Below are 12,332 nucleotides of genomic sequence, written 5' to 3'. Positions count from 1 at the left end.
AGGTTTTTAACAAGCCTTAACTGAAAATACCACATGCACTACTGAAAAAACAGTCAACTTCTAGTTAGACATTGCTCAATGCAACACAAACAAATTACCTTAAAAAGCGCAGATAAAAGTTACTCAGCTACACTTATGCGATCAGGTTGATATCATGCAGGTCTTAACAGGCCAAAGCTCACAGTTTAAACAGAAGATAGTTCACTGTACCACTTGTATAAGACAGAAACTGAATAACAATGAAGGAAACTACTACCCCTACCTATCACTGGCTGTGCAGGTTTTTAACAAGCCTTAACTGAAAATACCACATGCACTACTGAAAAAACAGTCAACTTCTAGCTAGCTATTGCTCAATGCAACACATACAAATTACTTTAAAAAGTGCAGATAAAAGTTACTTAGCTATACTTATGCGTTCAAGTTGATATCATGCAGGTCTTAACTGGCCAAAGCTCACAGTTTAAACATAGTGTGCTCATGCTAGTAGTTGAGAAAATATTTAGTGCAGAGGCACACATTGCCTATGGAAGCAGTGATCACAGGCTGGTAAGAGATTCCAAAGGCAAGTGAATGGTCCAAGTGGGAGATAGGCAGCTCCACAGGACCAGCAAGCTGGTCTGCTCTCCACTACCTTATAATTTCAAATGAATAGAGGACTGATGTTGATTCCTGGGAGGAAGGAGTGGGTTTTATGTCTCTTTGCAAGCCTGGGGAATATGCATATCTTGTTACCCCAAAACGAATGGGCCAACTGAGCAAAGTAGGAGGTACGTACACCTGACACCAATCTGTGAAACAAGAAATGTACCTATAATTGCAGTTTTAAATGTACTGTTAACTGAACTGACAGACAGCAACAGCTGACTAAAAATGGGTGAAATTTAAGAATGAGAGGAAAACGTTAGAAACTTAATTCACTAGATGTCAGAACTTATGACTAACTTTGGTAGTAGATATACTTATTTAATGGGAATATAATCTAAATGTAATTTCTCATTAAACTGTCTGTAATGCCATTGCTTTATGCCATGTTGTTTACCAAATTACTTCTAGATTATCTAGATTGCTTTCCATATCGAGCCCATGATAAATGAAGACTCCTCACAGAGGAGTACCAGTGAAGGAAGGTGTGCTGTGTGTAGACAATAGTTTGATGCAGAGATCTAGACAGGAGCACTTAACTATGAGGGCATTTAATTTGTTTATGGAAGGAACCTAGTTCAGCTCCATATGGATATGATTGCAGGAAGGTGAATTAAGTACCAAAAAAAATGATATGTCTTTAAATTTGAAAATTAAACACACAGCATTAAATGGGCCCAGGATGAGGTCATGACAAAAGGAGAGTTAAAAGAACAAACTTGAGGTGATGCGTACGCTTTGAGAGATCAGCAAAATGAAGTCTTTGTTTTGGTCAAGGTAGCCAAAGACTTGTTTATGCATCTTGTCATGGAATCAAAATGAAAGTCAAGTAACTGGCAGCTATGAAGAATAATTCCTGAGTATTTAATGATGTCAGTGCATTCTGTTTCTGTTTTACCACAGGTCAGGTTAACATATGCTGGGTTTTTTTTTTTTTTTTTTTTTTTTTTTTTTGGTATTAAGAATGTCCTTGAATCACTATTGAAGACAGAACAGATCCTTCATTTTATTTGGCCTGAGGAATCACAAGAAACACATTCTTATACAGTAGCATTGAATATGAAGCCACCATTTGTTGGATTGAGGGTTTAGGTCAGGAGGGCTGCATGCATTATTTACAGTGGCTCTACATGATGATCAGGAGGGCCCATTCTCTCATATCCAAATTATGCCTTCATAAAGGAAAGAATGGCTTGATAAGGCTCTAGCCAGAGAAAGTGAATGAATGGGTCATATAGATCTTGCTCTGTCCTGGGAATCAATAGAGCTGATGCACACACTTCCAGAGAAAGGAACTGGCTGATAGACAGCGAGTAAGGAAGCTATTGGGTGTATAACATGGGGGCTGAAAAAGCACAGCTCAAACATACAATACCACAAACAACTAAGCAATAGCCTAAAACACTAATACAAATTAATATGAAATTTAAAGTGCATCTCATTCACTACAGTGAGTTAAAAACAGTCCCCCGGATTCTCAAAAACTTACACGGTGTGCATGATTAGTGTAAGAGGTAATGTTGGCAATATGGCAGCCAAGCAATCCACGTACGTGCTCGTTTGATGTGCACGGGCGCTCTTGCACTAGTCCTGCACGTTCCAACCCTTGTATGCAAATTACCCCATTTGCAGATGAAAACCATGCAAATGAGGTAAATCTGCTATCCAGGAAGCTGGAATCAGGCCATGCAGGACTAGCATAAATTGCAGAAATGTACTCAGTTAGTAACCGAGTACGGTTCTGCAAAATCCAAAACTGAGACATGACAGCTCCAAATAAAGGCTGCATATCATTGAGGAAGTATGCCAATGGCCAAGTATAAATCCATTGGCATTGCAAACAATGCAAAATGTAAAAAATACAACTTTTATTTTATTACCGCCAATCACAGCTGTTTAAGCATAGTGCAGTGGCCCGCAAACGGGATCGGTGGGAAAATAAGAAAATAAACCTAAAACAAGCATTCCAACTAAAATAAGTATTCTACCATGCAAGTCAATGGCAGGCTGGCCAGTGAATAGTGGTTTCTAAGGGGGGAGGCTCACTGTAACACATGTAACTATGCATTAGCAGGCAATACTATACAAATGAGGAGAAGGATAGTGAATCCCCGTTTTCTCCAGCATGTGAGGCAGGTCCCAACAGTGTAAGAGTACGAATAGCCTGGTGCAAGCCTAGGAGTTAGGTGTCATCATGGAGGCGGGGTGTCAGGCATACTTTAAGCAGATTGGAGCCCTGTGGCTCAGGTTTTCTCCAAGCTTAGCACAGCTAAGCTAGGAGGTGTGTCTAAACCTGTCCAGCACTTTTGACAAAGTGTAAGCGGGTGTGCGCGCCGCGCTCCAGGATGTACAGGAAGAAAAAGGAAGTTAAATCAGGAAATAGCAGGAATGTGCACATTGGAATACTCTGATTGCGCGGCGCACCAATGGGCTGAAACAGAAGGGCAATGGGAAGGGAAAACAGCAGTAGGAAGGTAATCAAGGGGTACTAGGTTAGCTGCCAGGTGAAAACTATTGGAACTAGCCAATTACACAGGCAGCAGACCAGCCCAGCCCAGAACACTACTATAAACTATGCAAACACCTACCCCTCTGTTTTTTTCCACACTTTACACCACTGGTGTAAACAAGTGGGGAACGTTTAACACTCACATCAGCAAAATGTTAGGGCCTACAATAGCTATCATACAACCTGTGGAAGAGGCTGAGGGTGGTGAGGATGTGAATGCTGCCGACAACCCACACTGAGGAGACGTTGACGAGTCTACAGACCCAAGGTAACCTACCAAGGGCTACATGAGCTGGAGATAGTGGAGCACTATAGGGTGGACAGGGACCTGCTACAGCAAATCGTGGAGCTGTGCTGGCCATGCCTCACACACAGAACTAACAGAGGGGAACCCATCCCAGTGGACACCAAACTATGTGTACGCCTAAGAATACTAGCTACAGATATCTTCCAAAGGCCAACTGGGGATATGATGGGGATTTCACAGGCATCAACATCCAGGGTACTCCACCAGTTCCTGAATGCCATGTCAGCACATGTCGGTGAGCATGTATATTTCCCCATCACCCATGAGACGTTGATCAGAAATATGCATCTCTTCCACCAAATAGCAGAATGCTCTGAGGTAGTGGGTGCAATAGACTGCATGCACATACACATCAAAGCACCACCTGGTGAGCATGGTAGGGTCTACATCAACCACAAGGGCTTCCCCTCCATCAACTGCCCAGGTCGTGTGCGATGCCCAGGGCATAATACTGAATGTGTGTGCTGGCTGCCTTGGAAGCTATCACAATTCCCACATCTGGCACCTGACGCAGCTGTACCAGAAATTCTCCACTGGGGACATCCCACATGGTCACCTAGTGGGGGATGCTGGATACGCACTGGAGCCATGGCTGATGACACCCATCAGAAATGCACACACACCCGAACAAGAACTCCATGATGAGGCACACGCACGAACAAGAATCATAATAGAGCATGTGTTTGGGGTGCTCAAGTCACAGTTCTAGTGCCTAGACACATCTGGTGGAGCCTTGCAGTACTCACCAACTACATGCAACCAAATCGTCCTTGTATGTGCCATGCTACACAATATGACCCTGCAGAAACAGCTGTAGCAGGAGCAGCATGGGGCAGAGACACACAGCCCCCCACCATTGCCAAGGCTTGCACAGGCACAGAGTGACTCAGAGGAGGAACAACCTGAGCCTGCCCCAGTAGCAGAAGGAGGCATGCCCAGTATGCCCTGGCCCTGGAAAAGAGGCAACGCATAGCACATACTCTGACACAGGAGGGACCTAGGGGATAGCATCTCTCTCTGACTTTCACATACAGTAAAAGAGATGCCAGACATTATACTACCTGTGCCTAACCATGTGTAGGGAGTGTACTATGTGCATCTGACATAGGCAGCCCTGCAGCACCACCCTCGATATTGGGACACCCATAAGATAAGGGACTCACACATGCTAGTCAGGGGGGGGGGGTCACATACCCAACAACAGTCACAGCCAGCAGGACATGTGTAGACAAACACAAACAAATGCTGTACTATGATCTCTGAATGAGGGCTATAGGTAACCACCCCCCAGGCCTACACAGACAGACTACAGCAGGCCAGGTAGTGGGAAGTCAGTTGTGAAGGCTAGGAAGTCAGAATCGAATATGTAGGTAATCAAAAGATAAGAACTATAGTACACTGATATGCCCTAGCCAGCACAATAGGTAAGACTACAGACCGAAATGGTACTTGACATACCAGTACAGTCCTAGCAAATGTGTACAAGTGTCAGGTCTGCCCCCCATCCTACATAAAAATATAGTAACAGTCAGGTGCGCCCTCCCCCAATCCTGTGCAGAAACATAGAAATAGTCAGGTGCCCCCCCCCCGCTATGCAGACATGTAGCAACAGTCAATGCCAAATGATCGATGGACACCCTGCAGACACAGCATGCTACCTATTGGTGTACAACACAAAGGTCAGCACTGCAGTACAAACCACCTGGACTTGATCCACACATGCAGTACAGATGGCCTTACTGGGCATGCTCACACACTTAGAGAAATGAAGGCAATGTCAGTCAACAACATACTGAAAGGTCATACTGGGCATGCTCACACACTTAAACACATGAAGGCAATGTCTGCAAACACCAGTGGACCAGACATATCCAGCAGTTGCAATTATTAGTGCAGACACTTGTCAGTATGCACCACTCATGCCTTGCACACACAGTGGATAGGAATACTGGCATATATGTAAGGACAACACACTATAATAAGCCAAAGGTAGATGGACATAGATGTGTGGAAGAGGGTGACCGTGACAAGGAGCCATCCATGCCTGTCCCACCCAGCACACAGCCAAAGGGTCCCAAACACATGAGGTGCAGATGTCACTCACTGCAGATACTAACGACCAGTACCTGTCAGCACCACAGACTATGTGGTGCACGTGCCAGCTGTGCAACATGACTGCACATGGAAGTAGTCATCTAGTAGCTGTATACACGTACCTGTGACATATGACCCCGTGGGTGGCCGCATGTGGCGTGTCACCCCTAGATTAATGGGTTATGGCCCATGCACACACCACCCACCCCATAGCGCTACTATGACAAGCCTGCTGAGGTCATCCAATGTGAAATACACCTTTGGGAGAGTTGCAGCTCAGTAATCTCCGTGGCGTGTCCCATAACTGCATACTGCTGTAGTGTGATAAACTAGTTAGCTAGGAGTTCTAACCTCAGACCTGGCAAGTGTGAGTGTGTGTCAGTGTTTGTGTGCGTGCCTGTCTGTCTCTGACTGTGTAGACAACAATACCTTTTAGGCTACTCAAACTCCTTACAATTCATATACCCACCTTTGGCAAGGCTGCTGATGTCACCCACCTAGAAATACACCTCTGGGATGGTTGTAGCCCAGTAATTTCCATAGTATGTCCTGTAACTGCATATGGCTGTACTGTAATAACAGAGTTAGGTGGGAATTCAAACCCCAGACCTAGCAACTGTGAGTGTATGTCAGTGTTTGTGTGCATGTCTGTCTCTGACTGTGTAGAGAGCAATGCCTTTTAGGCTACTCACACTCCTTGCAATTCATATACTCACCTTTGGCAAGGCTGCTAATGTCACCCACCTAGAAATACACCTCTGGGAAGGCTGTAGCCCAGTAATCTCCGTAGTGCATCCTGTAACTGCGTACTTCTGTAGAGTGATAAAGTAGTTAGGTAGGAGGTCAAACCCCAGACTTGGCAACTGTGCATGTGTGAATCTGTTTGTGTGCATGTCTGTGTGACTGTGTAGAAAGTAATGCCTTTCAAGCTACTCACACTCCTTACAATTCATATACCCACCTTTGGCAAGGCTGCTGAAGTCACCCACCTAGAAATACACCTCTGGGACAGTTGTAGACCAGTAATCTCTATAGCACATCCTGTAACTGTGTATGACTATAGTGTAATAAAGGAGTTAGGTAGGAGTTCTAACCCCAGACCTGCCACTTGTGTGTGTGTTTGTGTGCATGTCTGACTGTGTAGAGAGCAATGCTTTTTAGGATACTTACACCCCTTACAATTTGTATACCCAACTTTGGCAAGGCTACTCATGTCACCCACCTAGAAATACACCTCTGGGATGGCTGTAGCCCAGTAATCTCTGTAGTGCATCCCATAACTGCGTACTGCTGTAGAGTGATAAACTAGTTAGGTAGGAGTTCTAACCCCAGACCTGGCAACTGTGTGTGCCACAGTGTTTGTGTGTGTGTCTGTCTCTGACTGTAGAACAATGGCCTTTTAGGCTACTCACACACATTACAATTCATATCCCCACCTTTGGCAAGGCTGCTGATGTCACCCACTTAGAAATACACCTCTGGGAAGGCTGTAGCCCAGTAATCTCTATAGCACATCCCATAACTGCAAACTGTTGTAGTGTGATAAACTAGTTAGGTAGGAATTCTAACCCCAGACCTGGCAACTGTGTGTGTGTTTGTGTGTGTGTGTCTGTCTGTCTCTGAATGTGTAGAGAGCAATGCCTTTTAGGCTACTCACACTCCTTACAATTCATATACCAACCTTTGTCAAGGCTGCTGATGTCACTCACCTAGAAATACACCTCTGGGAAGGCTGTAGTTCAGTAATTTCTGTCGCGCATCCCATAACTGTGTACTGCTGTAGTGTAATACAGTAGTTAGGTAAGAGTTCTAAATCCCAGACCTGGCAACTTTGTGTGCAAGTGTTTGTCAGTGTGTGTGTTTGTGCGCATGTCCGTCTGTCTCTGACTGTGTAGACAGCAATGCCTTTTAGGCTATTCACACTCCTTACAATTCATATACCCACCTTTCGCAAGGCTGCTGATGTCACCCACCTAGAAATGCAACTCTGGGAAGGCTGTAGCTCAGTAATCTCCATAGTGCATCCTGTAACTGTATACTGCTGTAGTGTGAGTTAGAACCATGGTAGGGTTCCATCGCCACCCATGGCAGTTCTGGATGTATTGTGTGTGTCACTGTCTGTGTTGGGAGCAATGCATTTTAGGCTAGTCACTCGCAGTACATTTCAAATGCCCTACTTTGGCAATCTTGCTGATGTCATTCATTGTGAAATACACCTTTGGGGAAGGAGTTCTCTAGTAATCCCTGTGGTGCGTCCTGTGGAGCTGTAGTGTGATATAGACCTCTGTTAGGGGTTCTATAACCACGCATGTCGGATGTGGATGTTTTGTGTGTGTCACTGTCTTTGTAGAGAGCAATGCACTGTGGGCTAGTTACTCACCGTCAGTTTCAAATGCCCTGCTTTGGCAATCCTGCTGATGTCAGTCATTGTGAAATACACTTTTGAGGAAGGATTACTCTCGTAATGTCAGTGGTGCATACTATAACTGCATAGTGTTGTAGTGTAATAAACTAGTTAGGTAGGGGCTCTACTTCCACACATGACAGGTGTGTGTGTGCATGTGTGTGTGTGTTTGTAACCTGTATCCTGTGTAGAGGTGGTTGTGGCCAATGTGAAGTGAGTTTTGCATATTTCTTATATGGTGGCCCTACTATATATCACAATGTCCATCATACAGGGATAACAGATGTGAAATGGCTGAGAGGCTGGGGTCCAAAGCCATACCCCCATGCATGTGACATCAAGGCCAGGCAATCACAGTTAGCAACCCCAGTATTACCCAGAGCACACTCTCAACCCATGTCTAATACACACACATATGCCTAGGCAACAGCCAATATGTGGATAGTACACTGCATATTGGCCACTGATAGCAACTATGGAGTGACAGCAGTGGGCTACAGAGGGCATGCCACCCAGTCCATCTGTCCAATATGCATGTACTTGTAGACAGTGCACCTCACCCATGTTCCCCAATGGATACCTGCACCACCTGTGGTGCCATCATATATGACGCACAATGGACATACCATTCCTGACAACATGCCCTGTATGGTCAGATGCCACTCAATGTAGGTGCAGGATAAACCTGCTGGCCATTACCAGTTCCCACCACAGGTGGGCAGGACTGGCACATCTGATAATAATCTGTGTTCACAACAAGGGCCAGACACTCCAGGTATGGTTCCACATGTCACTGTACATGCATGTGGGAGGTGTGCACATCCCAGACACCGTCCATGTCATGGACTAAGGAACACATACAATAGTCACCCAGGTGACCGGAAGGGGGATACAATACCCACCTGTGTGGGCAAATGCAAACACTACATCCCTGAGCCACAATGCAGACCATCATCATGTGGCCTGATGCCAAGGTACACCCATCGCCTAGCCTTGTACAGCTGTCTGGCACAGTCGAACATCACACACAAGTGCAGTCATGCATCCGTGCATGTCAGTACTGGCACCCTGTGTGTTTGTGTGTGCTTTGTATGCTGTGTATGTTCACATCCACACTCCCTACAACACCCATGGGCATACTGCAGCATGCTATCTGATGTCAGACACCTCCCCATATCCTTTGTCCATACAACCCCCATATGACCAGTGCGGTGCATGTGATACCTGCACAGTGATGTGATGTGGCAATCCCACTACTGATGAGTTGTACTCCTGGCCCTGCCAAGTGTGTCAGTGTGTGTGTGTGTGTCCCCGTGAGAGTGTGACTGTGTTGACGCTGGCAGCTGTTCATGTGGACAGGCACATGTACGTTATCTACCGAATAGCTACTGTATCCCTGTTGCAGATGTCACTCACCATCACATATATGTTCTGAGTGCTCCACAACAGGTAGCCCACGTGGCACATCCAATAACTGTATTGAACCATGATAGCACTACATAGTTGTCAGGGGTTTGATACCCTGTGCTGGTAGGTGTGTGGCACAAGCATGCTTCAGTTTTACTCTTCCACCCCTTCCCGACATGTCTTTGCCTCTGTCTGCCTCTCCCACCCCCTCTCTGGTGGATGTGGAGACCTACACATGCTCTGTTTAGGCATTGTGTATTTTAAGTGATGCTCATGATCAGCTGATGGCCTCTGCATGAATTACAGCCCTCCCCTAGCTGATTGCATGTGAAACAGCTGTGGTAACATTCCCATAGCCAATTGCATGGAAACACACTCCAATATCTAGGAATATCATGGTGTGTTGGCCCTTTACATCCACTGTGAGCAGGAACGAGATCTGTCGTGTGGCAAACAGCATCTCAGATGGATTAGGGTTTACCTCTAACAACATACACTGTGGAAAGAGGGCAACAAACAGGAGGGGGATGTGCCTGACCTGACTACCGACTATAAGTGCTGCTATACTGCATTTGGAGAAATGTTGGTTTAACAGTGTTTGTGTGGATATGGCTGTCGTACATGTCTCATTACCTGCCATGTCAATTCCATGTTTATGAGGAATCCCCATCTGCAGGGTCATCTGCAGACTGGGCAGTGTTGTGTCTTTAGTTTCATGTGTCACCCACAGAGCATCTATCTGTGGGCTGTAGAAGGTAGTGTGAGGATTGCAGTCTGTAGATGGTGAAAGCCGTGATAGTCATTGACGTCATATCCCTCATAGGACATATTTTGCAACAAACCCTGTTACAACAATAAATGTATGTGGTTATCACAACAACATGTCAATATTGGCTTTGCATATGTGCTTCCAGACACACCTCTGTCAACATTTGTACATATGTTGTGCATGAAGTGGTGCATATATGCTGTACACCATAATTACTGTCATTATATCTGATAACAAGCCAGTGATATATCTGACTGCTACTCATGTTATGTACAGTAGGGGTTACATTTCATGACATTACCTAGACATTCTGTAGATATTTGTACAGTACTAAGGTCTGTGTACCTATGGTGAATGTCAACAGTGTGTTTATTGTTAATATGTACCTTAGCCTGTGTACAGACTGTGGTATATGTCATTGTTCTAGTTCCCCTCTTATCTGATGTTACATGCTGCTCCACTGTATTGGCATACATGTTTGTAGGGCCATACACACACATGTCCCATACCACAGACAGTCATCAGACCAAACTGTGTAGCAGGCCAATATATGTAGGGTCAGTTTGTGAGTGACACATATGAGGATGGTGTAGAACAGATAGTCCATATACTGTAATATGCTATCTAACCATATGTGGATATGGCTGTGTTCACATTGGTTGTGGTTATGCACTTTCACACAGGTGTATCTTACCTTGTGCTGTGGCATGCCTGTTGAGCCTGCTTTATATGCAGGTACATGTGCATTCCCCCATAGGAGATGTAGGCCAGTGTTGAGCCAGTCTGCCTGCAACCTGCACAGTGCATTGTTACATGCCTAGCAGCTTAGTGTACTTACCCAGTGAGATGTCATGTGCAGATACTTGCCAGATGTACAGCTGCCGGGCCTCCCTTAACAGGCATGTATGTCAGACAGGGCAGTGGGATGCTGTGCAGATGTATGTAAATATCTAGTGGGTAGTATGTGGCCATGGCACCCCTGTACCAGTGGTTATTATGTGTCAAGCCAGGCAGGTGTGAGTGAATGCATAACCTATGGTGGCAAACATATACCAGTTGTTATGTGTTATATCTATCTACCTGGCCATCTACATCAATATTGTCAGGCATGGTACACATGTTTAGCACTAAGTGCTTATGTGTATATGTACAGAGTGTGTCAGACCTTCAACATATATTGGCCAATATCTCTGCTGCAGTCCACATCAGAATTACGTGCTAGCAGCGGTACTGTACAATGATGTCCATAGGATGTCTGTCAGTAGTCAATGGCACACATGTTATAAGCAGATATAACCTCCCACACACACCATGTCTTTGAAGACAATCCCAATGACAGTAGTAATAGTACACTAGTATACCTGCTATACATACCTGACATCCCCGTCAACTATGACATTGGGATCATAGGGGCTGGGGTTGGGCTACACTTCATGTCCAGGACATATGGTGGAAATATATGTACATATACTTATCCAGATAGCCATATATATATGATTATACATGTGTACTACTCCCAAGTACCACTGTCATGGCAACCACCCACTATAAATCCCCACATCATGTGTTCATAGTCCATTTACATTTCCTGTGTGATGGACATCTCTTCTGTGAGTGGGCAGCAGTGTTACCAACAGCAGGTAGCAATACCCCTTACTGGAGAACCGGCACACTCAGTGCTGCCACATAAGTCATGCTGTCGGTGGTTGTTCTGTAGTGGGCTGTGAGTATATCCCACTGCCATTGCTGCCAACAGTCCACTGCTGTTGTATCTCCCACACATACAGTGGGTCTGGGGCCATATATATGTGGGCATCACCTACACAATACATGTGTGCCCTTATGCACTCCGGAGGCCAGTGTATGTAACAGTGGTATATAGCCCTGTATTATTGGGTGGGGGGGAGCACCATAAATGACCTAGGCTGTTACAAAATGTGGGGGTATTACGGGTGAGCTGCCTTAAGGTATCTGGATGTACAGTAATATATACTTCACCTATATGTACATTACTGACATGAATCTAGTTAATGCAGGACTACTGCCCCCTGCCATACAAACTGTTCTATTTGTCGGTGTGCTTGTGGTGGTGTCAGTTATGCCTTGTTATGTAGCAGTTTAAACCCATGTGGTCACATGACGTCTTTACCACCTACTGAGTTTGTACAGTGTGTAGATAGAGGCTGCTGAACTATAC

This window comes from Protopterus annectens, chromosome 3.part0, assembly GCF_019279795.1.
Source record: "Protopterus annectens isolate FY-2018-M chromosome 3.part0, PAN1.0, whole genome shotgun sequence".
Classification (NCBI taxonomy): domain Eukaryota; kingdom Metazoa; phylum Chordata; order Ceratodontiformes; family Protopteridae; genus Protopterus; species Protopterus annectens.
Note: the sequence above shows the minus strand (reverse complement) of the source record.